Below are 16,081 nucleotides of genomic sequence, written 5' to 3'. Positions count from 1 at the left end.
TGAATACCCACTAGAGCCAGATTATTCCAGTGGTTTTCCTTAAAAGAAGTTAAAATGATATAATTCTAAAAATAAATAGCATAATAGCTTAAAAATTACAAAGCTTTTCAAAAAGTTTGAGAAAATTATGTAAGATAAAGAAAACCTGCCTGAAATTGTTTAGCCATTCATGTAATGACTACATAACTTCCAAGACAATTTCAGAAACATCTGAATAAACCTGGAGTGAATTAGAGTCAAGTAATGCTTAAATATATCGATGTTGCTAAATATAATGCATATACACTCTTTCTTGATATTAGAAATAGGTGTGACTATTTTGTGTCAGCTCCATTTCCTATATTAGATGAAAGAGTTGAACTTCAGGGCTTAGCTTGGGCCTTGCACAATTTCTTTTCTAAATCTGTCTTTTCCATACATCTACCATTGTCCTGCCATCTTGGTTGCTTTCATTTTTGATTCCTCAATAAGTACCAACTCTTGCCCTTGACTCTATATTAAAGTAAAATTCTATTTTTAATGAAAACATTCAAATAATATATACTCCTCTTCTCAGAAGAATGCAAGTCTTCATAAACATCCACATGAAGACAGAAATGGCTAAGATCAATAACAGTGTACTTTAAATAGAGGTCGTCATCATAGCTCTGAAAACCAAGTAGAGTAATGCTTGAATGTACAAGCTTCCACCTCTGAATCAAGTGATAACATTGGGAAATTAAGTGAGATGGTGTTCCCATTTTAAAGATGCAAACACAGAGGCTTGGAGAGTGCAAGTGAGGAGCCAAAGGTCACCCTGGGCAGTAGTGGTGAGGCTGGGAGCCATCCCCACAGCTACCTCTCTGGAGAATTTTGAGCTGATGCTTATAGGAAAAATCACCACAGAGTTGTAAAAACACAAGCATCCCCAGGATTAAAAACAAAAAAAATAATAAAACCTTTTCTTAAGGATTCTGTTATTTAGAATTACGTTTCAGGTTATACACACACACACACACAAACACACACACACACACACACACATCTGTACCCCTACAGTCAGCCCTTCACACCCATGGGTTCTGCCTCTGTAGATTCAAACAAGAATGGACAAAACATATTTGGGAAAAACAAGAATGACTAAGTCTGCACTGAACATGTACAGACACTTTTCTTGTCATTATTCCCTGAGTGATACAGCATAGCAACTGCTTGCATAGCTCTTATATTATGTATTATAAGTAATCTAGCAATAATTTAAATTATACTGGAAATTGTGCATAGGTTATATACAAATGTTACACCATTTAATGTCAGGGACTTGGGCATTTGTGGAGCCTGGTATCTGTGGGAGATCCTGGAACCAATCCTCCACAGAGACCGAGAAATGACTCTATAAGGAGTCACAACATGAATTATAATTGGATTTTCCCCATTACTCCACAAAATGGAGCTTAATTAATTTACAGGTAAACTTTTAGTGAAGATATGTTAGGTGAGATAGCTGATATAATAAAAGGCAATAAGAGTAAACAATGTGATCATTAGGGAAACGAAAGCCTGACAGGACGTAAGTTTAGGGTGATGGTGATGGAGCAACAACCCAAGATATGTTTCCAAATTTCTTGATGTTTAAGGAATTCCCTAGTGGCTTTGGCTAAACATTTTTGTGTGTGTGCATAAAAAGAACACTTTATCAAACAAATAGTATACTAATGACTACATTTTTGAATTATTGTTATTTTATAACAATGATTCATGCCAAGTGCTACAATTAGCTTGGAAATTGTTTTGATGAAACATGATATTTGGAAACCCAGTAGCTGGTGTAATTGGAGGGTTGCAGAAATGAGTAGTGACCAGTGACCATGGTCAGCTTCTCTTCAAGAGCTTCCATTTCTGCAGACATGCACTGTAAGGCTTCACTTGAATTTCCTGCCCTAACATAAACTGGACCACTAGAAGAGTACTTCTTGAACCTTACTATGCATACAAATTACTAGACGTTCTCATTAAAATGCAGAGTCTCATTCAATAGGCCTGAGGTGGGGTCTCAGACTCTGCATCTCTGAAATGTACCCAGTTGGAGCTGACAGAAAAAACACAGGACACCCTGGTGAATTTGAATTTCAGATACTCAGTGAAAACTATACAACTTTCTTCCATGTATATCTAAAATTTAAAATTATCCTGTTGTCTTTTTATTTGCTGAACTTGGTCGCTCTATTCCCAAGTTATGTGAATGTTCCTGGACCAGGGCCATACACTGAAAAGCAACCCTCTGGAATTTATATGCCTTCAGAGAACAGGCAGGGGAACATAAAATGGTGAAGCTACCAGACTTAGTATATTAGAGAGTGATATGGTTGCCTCTGTGTCCCCACCCAAATCTCACCTTGAATTGTAATAATCTCCATATGTCATGGGGGGGGACCAGATGAAAGGTAATTGAATCAAGGGGTTTGGATTTTCCCATGTTGTTCTCATAATAGTGAATAAGTTTCACGTGATCTGATGGTTTCCTAAAGGGGAGTTTAACTTATCACGCTCTCTCTCACCTACTGCAATGTAAGATGTGACTTTTGCCTCCTGCCATGATTGTGAGGCATCCCAAGCCATATGGAACTGTGAGGCCATTAAACCTCTTTTTCTTTAAATTACCCAGTCTTGTGTATGTTTTTATTAGTAACATGAGAACAGACTAACACAGAGTCTTGGGTCAGTATATTAGACAGACATAAAAATAAGTGCATGCTAACCTAGCAATGGATCCACAAAACACATGAGGGAGAATCAAAAAAGAAAAACAATCGACTCAACAATTTTGGTCTGATATTTCTTCTTTTAGCAGTAATAGGACAATAAGACACAATCATGAACAATAAAGATATCTGGATCATGAAGCAGCTGAGCTGTGACTCTCTGTATTTACAGTCTTTCTAAATTTTAGGGTGGTTATCATGGTACAGAACATAATATTCTTGGAATTTCCTTAAAAATAAATCAAAGTAAGGACTTTCAGGTTTAGCTCTGACATGCAAAGGCTTAGAAGTCATCATTCCTATCTTTACAGAAAGACCAACTTGGAGATACACTCTTGGACCCATTGGAAAAGGCAGTTTGCAGAAAAAACCACTACCCTGAAATCTGGAGGGATGGGTAGCTCCAGAGAGCCATGGCTTAGACGTGTGACCTGGAGGAGAAACCCTGGGGTCCATACAGTGGTCGGAACACTAAATAGTAAATGGGATGAACTACTGGAGTTGCATGAGAATGGGAATCTCCTGGGGACAGCAGTCTTGGGGTGGGGGGCAAACATTTGTAGTCCTTACTTCTGGGAAGCTCATCAAGTTCTCGTGATGAAGATCCAAGATGGAGCCTCTCTTGGCTCTGGCAGAGCAAATGGAAGAATAATCTTTGTGACGTACACTTAGCACATTCTCTATGGTAAAGGCCCACTAATCAGGGGAGAAGACTTCACCAGAGACTTACCCCAAATGGGGAAAGGGCATTTCTTCCCCCTTCATTCCCCTCTAGCTTTCCTAAAAGAAACTAAGAAACATGTTTGAACATTGCAGCCAAGAGACACTGGCCCACCTCCAGCCTAAGATTTAATCACAGGATCATAGAATGCTCCTGTTCCCCACACTTCCCACGCTGGTCATGGCTTACCAGCATGGCTGAAGGATAATATCTGGCTTATGGCTGAAAGAGCCACAAGATGAGAGTTCTTTCAAAAGACTCTGAGGAAGAGTTCTAACCAAAGCCCAAAGACAGCATGGGAACTAGAAATGACACTGGAGGAAGCTGAAGCCACTGGCATTTATAGCTACAGCAAATATTAAACAGCCAAACTATTAGTCGAATAAGCAAAACCTCACTTGACTTATATGTTTACCAGTTTCTACTGTCTGGTACATTATATTCATTTTGCAGGAAGAAAATTGCACAGCATGCTAAAAAACAAGGGGAAAAAAACAGTCTGAAGAGACAAAGCAAATTTCAGAACCATATGTAGAGATGACAGATTTTTCTATTATCCAGCAGGAAATTTAAAATAACAGTGATTAATATGTTAAGGGCTCTAATGAAAAAGAAATGTGCAAGAGTAGATGAGAAATGTAACAGAAATATAGCCTCTTAGAAACAAACAAACAAAAATCATTGAAATAACCAACATAATTAAGAAAAAACTGTCTTTAATGGCCTCATCAGTAGGTTGGGTTTTGTGTTAGAAATTTTTAAACAAAAGAGAGCAATGAAATATTTTATGTATTGAAAGTAAAAACAAAAAACAAAACCCATCAACTTAGAAGTCTTTATTTAGTGATAGTTTCATTCAAAAGTAAAGAAAAAAATAGTTTTTCAAACAAAAAGAGAGAATTGATCCCCAGCAGCCCTGCCCTGTGAGAAAATTTTAAGAAATTTTTAAGGGACAAAAAAATGATATCCTCCAGAAATTCCTATCTTTATAAAAGATTACTGCAGAAAGAATATGAAGGTAATTATAATCTCTTAAAAAAATTATTACTTCATCAAAAGATAACCATTTGTTTAAAGTAGTAATAGTAGCAATGCATTGGGTGATTATAGCAGACGAATAAGTGAAATGAATAACACCACCACCACAAGGTACAGAAAAAAAAATTGGGACTACTCTGGACAGCACCTGTACTACCTACCAAGAGGTACGGTATCATTTGAAAGTGGATATAGATTAGTAAAAATAAACATATTGCACACTTTAAGGCTATTGCTGAGAAAGAAACAAGTATATATAATACAAGAATATAAAATAGAATGATATAAGTTTCAGTTAAAACCAAAGAAATCAGATAAAGAGAGGACTAAGGATAACAACAAAAAAATATGTAATTAATAAAAAGTAGTTACAATCATGGTAGATATCAATACAACTATATCAATGGTCACTTTCAATAGAAATGTCCTTAATTAACCAATGAACAAAGATGTTCAAAGTCGATGAAAACACAAGACCCTGCTATGTTTTGCCTAAAGATATCCATTTTAAATATAAAAACAAAGATATGTTAGAAATAGAAGGATAGAGAAAGACCATACAAACACTAATTTAAAACTGGAATAGCTAAAGTATCTTCAAGAGGCGTTTGGAACAAGTTAAATTATCAGGGATGGAGAGAGGCATAACATAGTGATCAAGAGGTCAATTCTGTAAGAAGACACAACAACCCTAAATATGTACCTAAAATAAAAGCATCAAAATACAAGAGGTGAAACTAAAAGAACTGAAAGAAAAAAACAGACAAATCCACTGTTATAGTTGGAGGCTTCAACACCATGCCTTCATTAATTGATAGATCAAACAGCTCAAAAACTCAGTAAGCATAAAATTGACTTGAGCAGGACTATTCAATGACTTGATCTAATTGACATTTAGAGAATGCTCCACCCAAAAACAGCAGAATTCATATTGTTCTCAAGCTCTCAGGGAGCTTTCACTAATATATTCTATGTTCTGAGTCATAAAACACATTCTAAAAAATTTAAATTGACAGAAATCATGCAAAGTGTTTTCTTAGAACACAATAGAATCAGACTAGTAATCAACAGAAAGATAGCTGGAAAATCCAAAATATTTGGAGATTAAATAACACATTTCTAACTAACACGTGAATTCAAGAAGTCTCAAGTCCAGGCTGGACTTAAACTCCAGAGCTCAAGCAATCCTCCTATCTCAGCCTAGAAAGTAACTGGTACAGCTTAAATTATGGCTTAAAAATATTTTTAAATAAATGAAATGAAAATACAGCTTACCAAAATTTATAGGATCAAGCACAAACACCACTTAGAAATTTATAGCATTGAATGTGTGAATTAGAAAAAGAAAAAATCTACAATCAATGTTACATCTTAGAAAACTAGATAAAGAGATAAATTTAAGTTGAAGCAATTATAAGAAAAGAAATAGTAAATATTGGGAGAAAAATCAAGAAAACTGAAAACAAAAAGATACAAAAAAATTAAAAAAGCTATTTTTTAACAAAGATCAATAAAATTGATAAATCTGTATTCAAGATAACCAGGAAAAAGGAGACAGACACAAATAAGTAATATTAGAAATGAAAGAGGGACATTACTACTAACGTCATGGATAATAAAAGGGTAATAAGGGAATATTGTGAACAATTCTATACCCTCAAACATGATCATATAGGTGAAACACCAATTCCTTGAAACACACAAACTACCAAAACTCAAGAAGAAACAGATCTGAGATCAGCCTTTATCTATGGAGAAATTGAAACAATAATTATTTACATTCTGCAAAATAGAATCGTACCTGTATGATTTAACTGGTGAAATCTACCACCCATTTAAGGAAGAAATATGACACCAATTCTCCACAATCTCTTTCAGCAATCTTGGAGAAAGATTATATGTATATCAATATAACAAAATAGTTCATAAAGAAACCCACAGGAATATAATCAGTTAGGTTTACTTCTCTTTGACAAAGAACAAAAGGCAAAGGATACTTTTCAACAAATGATACTGGAACAAGTGTACTTCCATATGCCAAAAAATAGACAAAGATTATAAAGCTTTTACACAGATTAACTCAAAGTGGATCATGGGCCTGAATGTAAAGCAAAGAAGTATAAAGTATGTGTAAGAAAACATAGCAGAAAATCTAGATGGCCTTGGGTTTGGAAGCATGATATATGTAAGAAAAAAATTAATAATTTGCAGTTAATTAAAATTTAAACTTCTGATCTGCAAATTACAGTGCTTCAAAAATGAAAATCAAGCCATAGACTGGGAGAAAAGATTTTAAAAATGAATATATAATACTGGACTTGTATCTAAAATACACAATGCTTAAAATTTAATAAGAAAATAACTCATTTAAAAAATGGGCAAAAGATCTGAACAATCATCTCATTAAAGATGATATATAGCTGGCACATAATCATGAGACAATAGTCAATATCATCTTTTATCAGGGAATTGCAAATTTAAGATAATGACACATTTCTGCACATCTATTAGAATGTCTAAAATAAAAAATATTGACAACACCCCTTAATAGCCAGGATTTAGAGCAACAGTAACTCTCATTCATTTCTAGTGGGAATGCAATATGGTACAACCAAAGTGGAAGGCAGTCTGACGATTTTTTAAAAAGCTAAACATAACCTTGCCATTCAACCCAGCAATCAAGCTCCTAGGGACTTATTCAATAGATTTGAAAACCTATGCACACACAAAACTTGCATGCATGCAGATGTTTCTAGCAGTTTTAATCAGAATCTTTAAGAACTAGAAACAACCAATATATCCTTCAATTGGTCTATGGACAAACTCTTGTACATTTATAAAAGGCAATATTCAGTAATAAAAGGTGAGCTATCAAGCTGTGAAAACACATATATAGCATCTTCAATTACATTACCAATTAAAATAAGTCAAACTGAAAAGGCTGAAATAATATGTGATTCCCATTATCTGACACTCTGGAAAAGGTAGAGTTTTCATGGGACTGGAAGAGGTGAGGAGGGATACCAATCGGTCCACATATGGGGATTCTTTAAGGCAGTGAAACTCTTCTGCATGATAAGTGCAATGATGGATAGAGGGCATTATGCATTTATTAAAACCCATATGTCCTTACAGCACACAGTTGATCTTAACATATGCAAATTTTAAAAATATTAGAAGGTAAGAGGATCCTAGAAAGGAAGGCAGAATGTAACAAGAGAATATGTCTCTATTACAAATGTATGAAACGACGTGACAAAGGCAGTGAGGAAAAAGGTGCCGACCTACATTAACTTTGGCAGTGAGTGGAGACTGGTAAGACTAAAAGCAAAAAGAACTGTACATAAGCACCCCCATTATGGTTGGCGAAGTGATTTCCTACGTGGCTACCGTTAACAATTCCAATATTTCTATACTATATACTGGTATTGAATTACTAATTAAATGCATATGGAAAATAGGAATCTGCTTTCTCACTTTCAGTATGAAAGTTTACAGATAAAGGAGAGGCTAAAATGATCCATGTGATCGTGTATCACAGTTCAAGACATCATCAGTACAAACTCATCAGTACCAAGTCATCAGTACAAACTTACCTGTATAGATACAGATGATTATATATGGAAATATTTATAAATAAGTTTTTATAAAAAGGTTGTAGGTATATGTCATTCCTTTTCTAGAAGCTGAGGGGCCTATGATCAATGATACTCTATTAAAAATGAGTGCACTTAATGACCAGGTCTTGCTTTCAAATATCGGACTCCACTAGACCCAGGGTTCCTTGGATAACTGGCTGGTTCTAGGACTGAAGGGAATTCACAAGATGAATCTAGAGTGTCTTGCAGTGCCAGAAAGGAAGAAATTGCTCAGCAAACACACACATAGTGCCTGTGGTAAGTCAAAGCGACACAAGATCGATGGCAGAGACTTCTAGTAGTCAGGGAGACAGAATTTAACAACGAAATATATAAAATTGTAGGATTATAACTTAAAGTGTAAAACATATCCAAGAGTCCATACAGGTAAAAATAAATGAACCAATTAATTAATAGGTGAAAATAGAAAAACTCCAAATGAAGTAAGATTCCAAATAACTTTTGTAGCTCTTCTTCCCTCAATGAGATGGAGCACACCTCTCCACTAATGAATGTTTGGGCTGCACATGGTAATTTTCTTCAAAAAGGAATGGTATAGAAACAGGGGAAGAGAAACTTTATAGTAGAAGTAACTGACAGTGTCGTGGCTAGGTGGCCAAGGTCAATGTCAACATTGATAAGTAATATACATAATATGTACCTTTGATTTAAAGAGACAAAATTGGCAATTTAACTCTGTGATTTTCCTTCCAAATGACCATAACCACAGTCTATGAGGAAGAAAACACCAAACAAATCTTAATTTGATGGATTTCTACAACATACCAGATCCGCGATTCTCAAATAGTTGAGGTCATCAAAATAGTGAAAGCCTGAGAAAATCCCACAAGCAAGAGGACCCTAAGGAGATAAGGCAACTAACTGCAGTGTGATGCTTTGGGTGAAATCCCAGAACAGAAGGTATGAGTTAAGCAAGGACTAAGGGAATCTCAATTAAGTATGGACTTTAGTTGAAATCAATGTATTATTATTGGACTACTCATTGGAACAAATGTACCACACCAATGTAAAATGTAACTGTTAAGAAAAACTAGGTGGGGAGTACCTGGGAACTCTCTGTATTACCTGTAACTTTTCTGGAAATCTAAAACTGTTCTAAAATTTAAAAGTTCATTTAAAGAAATAACCCCAAATATATTTTTTCCCTGTGAAAATCAAGACTAACTGGTAAAAGGTAAACATTGACTTTTTCAAATCCTTCTTCTACATCTGAGAATCGTATTGAGGCAAGCAAGTAAATCAGTCTCTCTCTCTGCTCTTTCTGTTAGGTCTTCCTTATAATGGCTTCCATAACACCCATGCTGTGATAACCCACATACATAATTACTCCTCAATTAAATTAAGATGCTTAGAATTTTTAACAGCCTTCATCCTCTGATGTGGATTGAATTTATCTTCAAGAATACTTTGGATAAGGCAAAGCCTGCAGAAAGATAAATGCTCAGCAGCAATCTTGTGCTCATGGGAGAAAATCCAGGAGAGCTCCAAGAGCCACAAACCTGGAAGCTCATGCATCCAAACCAACTGCAGCAACTGATGCTCCCAGGCTCATTGTCACGAAAGCACAAAAATGAACATTTTTTTGGTTGTATGACCTTAACTGACTAAATGAAATACCGAATGCGTACATCTGAATCATCATTTGAAAACACCAGGAAGTTTATACAGCTCTCTTGCCTACATGTGTCTCCTGCCCAGGATGCCTTGCTCTTGCTATTTCTTGACTGAAACGTATTTGTGTGGAGTGTTCACCTGATGAACACCTGATGCCCTGTGAAGTCAGCTCCGTAGGAATGCTGGCTCCCACCTTTGTCCCACACCACTTTTCACAGACTATTATCTTAGCACCTACCATGATTAATTTCATGGATATGCTCTATAACCTCCCCTACTAGTCATATGTTTATAAAGGTCAAATAATTTTACTTATTATTTTGTCTACAATTTCTAATATATGACATGTAAGCAACCCTAACATATATATTGGCTAAATTAATGACGGAAATAAAGAATACATGTGCTTATATTTGTACTTATTTTTCTGTTTTCTGTCTATTCAAATATTCTTGAGAATAGAATAATGAAAGTGTTATCCATTCCATACATCACTTTTTTGTGTGACAGGGTCTTGCTGTGTGGAATGCAGTGCTGTGAACATAGCTCACTTCAGTCTTGAACTCCTGGACTCAAGCAATTCTCCTGCCTCGGCCTCCTAAGTAGCTAGAAATATAGGTGTGCACCACCACATATGGCTAATTAAAAAAAATTGGTAGAGATGGGGGTCTTGCTATGTTACCCAGGCTGGTTTGGAACTCTTGGCCTTAAGCCATCTTCTTGCCTCAGTCTCCCAAAGCACAGGGATCACAAGCATGAGCCACCAGATGGCCCGGTACACCAATTTTAACAGAAAGAGGATGAGCTGATTTTTATTTTAGCCCTTATGCTAATTTTGCTTAGCATGTATATATGTCCAACACATGCATGCACACAGACACACCACAACCTAGCAATTAACAAAATGAATGTGCCTTAGTGCTTAACATGTTCACAAACATTTTCAATATTTTCAGAAGGATGGCAATAGCACTTATCTTCTTGGGTCGATTTACTTACAAATTCATTCATTATAGAAAGAAAATGATTCTGTCATATTTAATCTGTAGATTCTGTAAATACAGACATGTAAATTTTGAGGAATGCATTGATTTCAATAAGCTTCTATGAGAACCAATAATTTGGATGTCTCATGGAGCTCATTAAATGTGATGTCTGCACACTTCAAATCTCATTCTCACAAAGCTTCAGCCATAAAAACTCCTAAACCAAGTGAAAATATTTTTTACAAATGTTTCATTTATTTCAAATAATATTTTACTTAAAAAGCTACAATTTGTTAGAAGAATTTTTACATTTAGTTTTTCTCATAATGTAATTGGATCTGTTTGTCCAACATTTTATTACTTAGTAGCATTTTAAAATAGATTTTGTACAGTGTACCTATTGCATTCCACTAGAATTTTTAAAATATGTGCAATCAAACCTAGTTAATTTCCCTTGAAAATGTGTAAGTTTTAAATATACCAATTATCAAAAACACATCATTAAATTTGAACAGTAATACAATTTCCTGACCTAAACATCTTTTAAAGGCTAAATGACTAGCTGTAAATGTTAAGTCAAAACAGAAATAAAAATGAGAATTAATCTTTTACTGCATTTTAATAGCACATCTTTCATGTAGTTTTAGATATTAAGCTATGTTCTTATCAGTCTCTGGAATGATTAACTTTGAGTGATATATACTTTTGGTTCAGCTACATATTCGAAATAATTTTAAAAGTTATGATATCTTTTTAAGTAGCTATAATTTTAATGTGTAGTCCATCAAATCTGTCAACAAGAATTAAGCAAGAGCTACACCAACCTATTGTGATATATTACTTCACATTTTGTGATATGTATCAATATTGATAATATCAATATCAAAGAGTTATGTAAAATTTTCAGAAATTAACTGCAAGCGCAAACGCAATCCAAGTGAAGACACCTCTTGGACTACGATTTGACAAAGCTATAGTGACTGCACAGGAACAGAGCTTCTCAGTTACGACTCAAGAGTGGCTGAGAAAGAACGGCATGTGGGTACCACCCAAAGGTGGACCATCCTTCAATTTCAATCAGCAAAGGAAGTATCCAGCCACAAAGATCTTCTAGCACTGAAGCAAGAATTACAATAAGCAACTAACGTCAGAAACAAGTGTGATCATGATTTTCAATGTGAGGTTTGGGTCTTCAGCCACCAACGACACTCCATGAGCCTCAAGTAGGAATAATTCCACAAGCATAGTTGACCTGGAGAAATTGCTTTCAAGTATGAATGTCCTAAAACTTCCTGAAACTCCATTAAAACTTCCAATGTGACTGACATTTACGTGCAAAGACATGTATAACTTGTAAAACAATCTATTTTCTTAAAGTGTAAGGATAGAAAATTTTTTTTAAAAATCCTCTGCACAAGTTAACAATATAATGATGAAAATGATGAGGAAGAAAGTCTGGTTACCATAAAAGTTAAGTACAGTAATTCCTGTAAAGTCCCTTCAGTACAGAAATTTTCTTAAAAATATGAATATGGGTGCATTCTGGTGTAAGTCTGAAATGATATACCTCATAGGTATTAAGTTGTCATTATTAGTTATCGAAATTAGTATTGATTTTATTTCCATAGTTTTGCTTAACTGTATCTTGTTTATATTTATTCATATAAAATTATATTTTAAATGATTAAAAATAAATCTTATAAAAAATTTAAAGACTATTTTTGCATCATTCAAAGGACCCACTAGAATTACTTTAAAGATCTTCTTTAGCATATTAAAATTATGTTTTGATACCTAATATTTGAATTACATAAGATTCCTCCAGGGAAGATGGATTGGGGCTAGATTTTGTGGGTGAATATGTCTCTTACATAATTGAAAATTCACAATTTAAAGGTCAAATTATTTCCCACTCGGATGGAAATCTCTTTAAATCTAATAGTACTAGCCCCTTATCTGTCATCCAATTTATTAAAAAATGGACACTTTGTTCTCATTGTGGATATTGCTCCCTTGCATTATAATATGAAGACACTTAAAGGCAAGTATGGAGACTGTATCTGGCACTGGTTAATGCTACTGCTCTAAATGGCTTCTAAATGAAAGAGATTTTGCTGTCTGCCCAGTCTACTTCCTTTACAGGCTTATTGAGCCATCTCCCCATATCCTGCACCTGCTTAGGGCATCTGGGTCCTGGCGGTAGGTACACTGGCTGTTTCAAAGTATGAGTGGCCGAGAGATTTTAGAATAATTTATGCCAAAATGATAGCATACAACTGTCACAAGAACTGCCAGAAATGATGCAGACACACAAATATCTGACTCACACCGACATAGAAAAAGAAACTCACCACTTTCTCTCCATACATTTAGAGGAGGACTCATTTTTCACACTGAAGACTCAGAGTATCCAATCACCTCCATGTTGCATGTGTGAGAGTGAGTTACCCACTCAAACTTCTGAGGATATCTATTCTAATTTTCTGCAGGGCCCCACAGTTTTGCTAAACACAAGACCTCATAGCTCTCAATTCCAGGAGAGAAGGAAGGCATGGTAACTTAAAGACAATTTACTAACCAAAAAATCCTCTGCATGCACGCAGCACAGATACCACCAAAGGCGCTTCAAGTCTTACCTCCAGAGAGGTTCAATCAGCACAAAGATCTCTCTGATCTCAAGTATGTGACCACCTCATACCTACCACTGATGCTCAAAACTAATTGGTTAATAATGATAATCCGTAATCAACATTCTCCCAACTCTCCATAGTAACAAAGTACAAAATCCAATGAATAAAATCAAATGTACAGAACTTCTGGTACCATTTTGGGACAAATAGCAACCATCATGTATTTACAAAGTCATCAGGAGGATGAATTTGGATGTGGGAGATGAGTTTCTCCTCCTTCCTTTTGTGGATGGAATCATGGTTCACAAAAGGTAGAGACTGGTAAGGGCAGTGGAAACATTAAAACAAAATTGATGCTAGCCACAAGGCCCTTGAAAAATTTAGAGTTAGGGACATTTCAGAGTAATTTTGAACATTAATTAAAATCTTTGTCATAAAAAAACCTTTAAAACTGCATTAATTTGATATTCAGTGCGTAAGTGGATACCTAGTGGAAGGATTCGGTTTTAGTAGAAAATTTTCGAAATATATTGGTGAGCAAGGATAGGACTCAGTTCTGCCCAGCAGCAACACAGCACGTTGAACTTTTCCTTCCATAATCAAAACATTTATTCCGTGCAGGCTGTGCTCACACTCACACAGCTATGAAAGAGATGTCTTCAGAATGCTTACTGTAAGCCTCTAAATCCTTCTTAATGTCTGATTTCTATCACGAGCTAAAAGTTTAATTACTTACAAAAAACAAAAGATGAAAAACCTTTTTGAAGATTAAAACCCCTCTTTTTTTTTCTTGCCCTCCTACCTGGCCTTCAGCATTGTGAATTGATGATTTTATCTGTATAGCCAATGTTAAGTTAAAACTGGAAGGCAAATGTGCCCTAGTGGGACAAAGTTCTAGTTTTTTCTCTATTGTTTTCATGTTGGATTCAGTTAACCATCTACTTCTACTCTCAACAGTGCTCTGGTATGAGTGATTAGATGGTTACTTAAAGTATAGGGTAAGAGTCTTAGATGTATTTGGTAAAAGCTTAATAAAAATACTTACCCAACCTTCAAGGCTACTATCCATCAGATTAAGATTCTTACTAGTTTAGGTGAAAAATGATACCGCAGCAAAATCACAAGCTTTATTAACAGAGAAAGCAGCACAGTTTTCTCTTCTCCAGCAAGCTGGTTCGCATTAACAAGAGACCTCTCTGTTTGCTTGTATGGTAAATGCAGATTAAACTAAAATCTGCAAAGGAGTTTGCATATTTAATATGTAAGGATTCTAGAGATCCTTTTGAGATGACCTTAGCCTGGGAAAACCTGTGACAGAATGTCAAGTAGATTGAGAATTTTTTTCTCTTCCAGAATAACCTTTTGGGTGCATTTCAGAAATATTGCTATATAATCTCTAAATGTTGATTTAGAGAAACGAATACTTCCTGTGTTAGGAGGTGGCCTAGTTAAATCAGGCTTCATTGACTACAATCTGAGGCTTTAGGGGAGAACGTCACTCATTGTCATGACTGATTTAAAATGGTGACTGACTGCAATGTTCTACTTATCAACTTTCTGATTCTGAAGGAAATTATGTCTAGGTTGTTTAACAAAACTACACAAAATTTCTGTTGGAATACTATGCAGTCATAAAAGGAATAAGATGTCCTTTGCAGGGACATGGAAGAAGCTGGAAGCCATTATCCACAGTTACAGAAAACCAAACACTGCATGTTCTCACTTATAAGTGGGAGCTGAACAATGATAACACATGGACACAGGGAGGGGAACAACACACACTGGGGCTTGTTGGGGGGTGGGAGAAGGGAGAACATTAGGATAAATAGCTACTGCATGCTGGGATTCATATCTAGGCGATGGGTTGATAGGTGCAGCCAACCACCATGGCACGCTTTTACCTATGTTACAAACCTGCACATCCTGCCCACGTACCCCAGAACTTAAATTTCTTTTTAAAAACAGAGATGTTCTGGTGTGGTCCTCATAGGTGGAATTTCTGCATTGTTAAGGTACATACATAATGACACGCAGCAGACTACTCTCTGAAATATTCACGCGTGTTTAAATAAAAATACATATCATTTTCCTCGGGCTGCCATAACAAAATATGAAAAACTGAGTGGTTTAAATAACAGAAACTTGTTGCCCCATAGTCCTGAATGCTAGACATACAAGATGAAGGTGTTGGCCGGGCCAGGGTCCCTCTGACTTTGGGAGGGAATCTTCCTGTGGCTCATGATAGCCTCTGGTGTTAGCCAGCAACCCTTGGCATTTTTTGGCTTGTAGATGTGTCCGTCCGGTCACATGTCCAGCTTCTCCCTGTGTCTTCACATCACCTTCCCTCTATGCATTATATATTTCCAGATTTCCGCTTTTTATAGACACCAGTCCTATTGGACCACGGCTCATTCTAATCCTCTCATCTTAATTCGATAACAATTAGCAATACAGGAAACTTCTCTTCCTCAAAATCCACACCACTACTTGTTATTTTCTGGCATATATATATATTTTTTTAATCTTGTGGGTGTCTCATTTTTCTTTTAGCTCTTTTTTATTGCAGTTGAATATCTCTCCAATGACATCCTAGACATCACAACTTTTTATGGAGTTTTCTGGCAACTTTTGGTTGACAGTGCTCCTTATAGATTCTAGATATTAATTTATTGTTGACATCCATTATTGTAAA

The sequence above is a fragment of the Gorilla gorilla genome, chromosome 7 (assembly GCF_029281585.2).
Source record: "Gorilla gorilla gorilla isolate KB3781 chromosome 7, NHGRI_mGorGor1-v2.1_pri, whole genome shotgun sequence".
Classification (NCBI taxonomy): Eukaryota; Metazoa; Chordata; class Mammalia; order Primates; family Hominidae; genus Gorilla; species Gorilla gorilla.
This window is presented reverse-complemented; position numbering follows the sequence as displayed.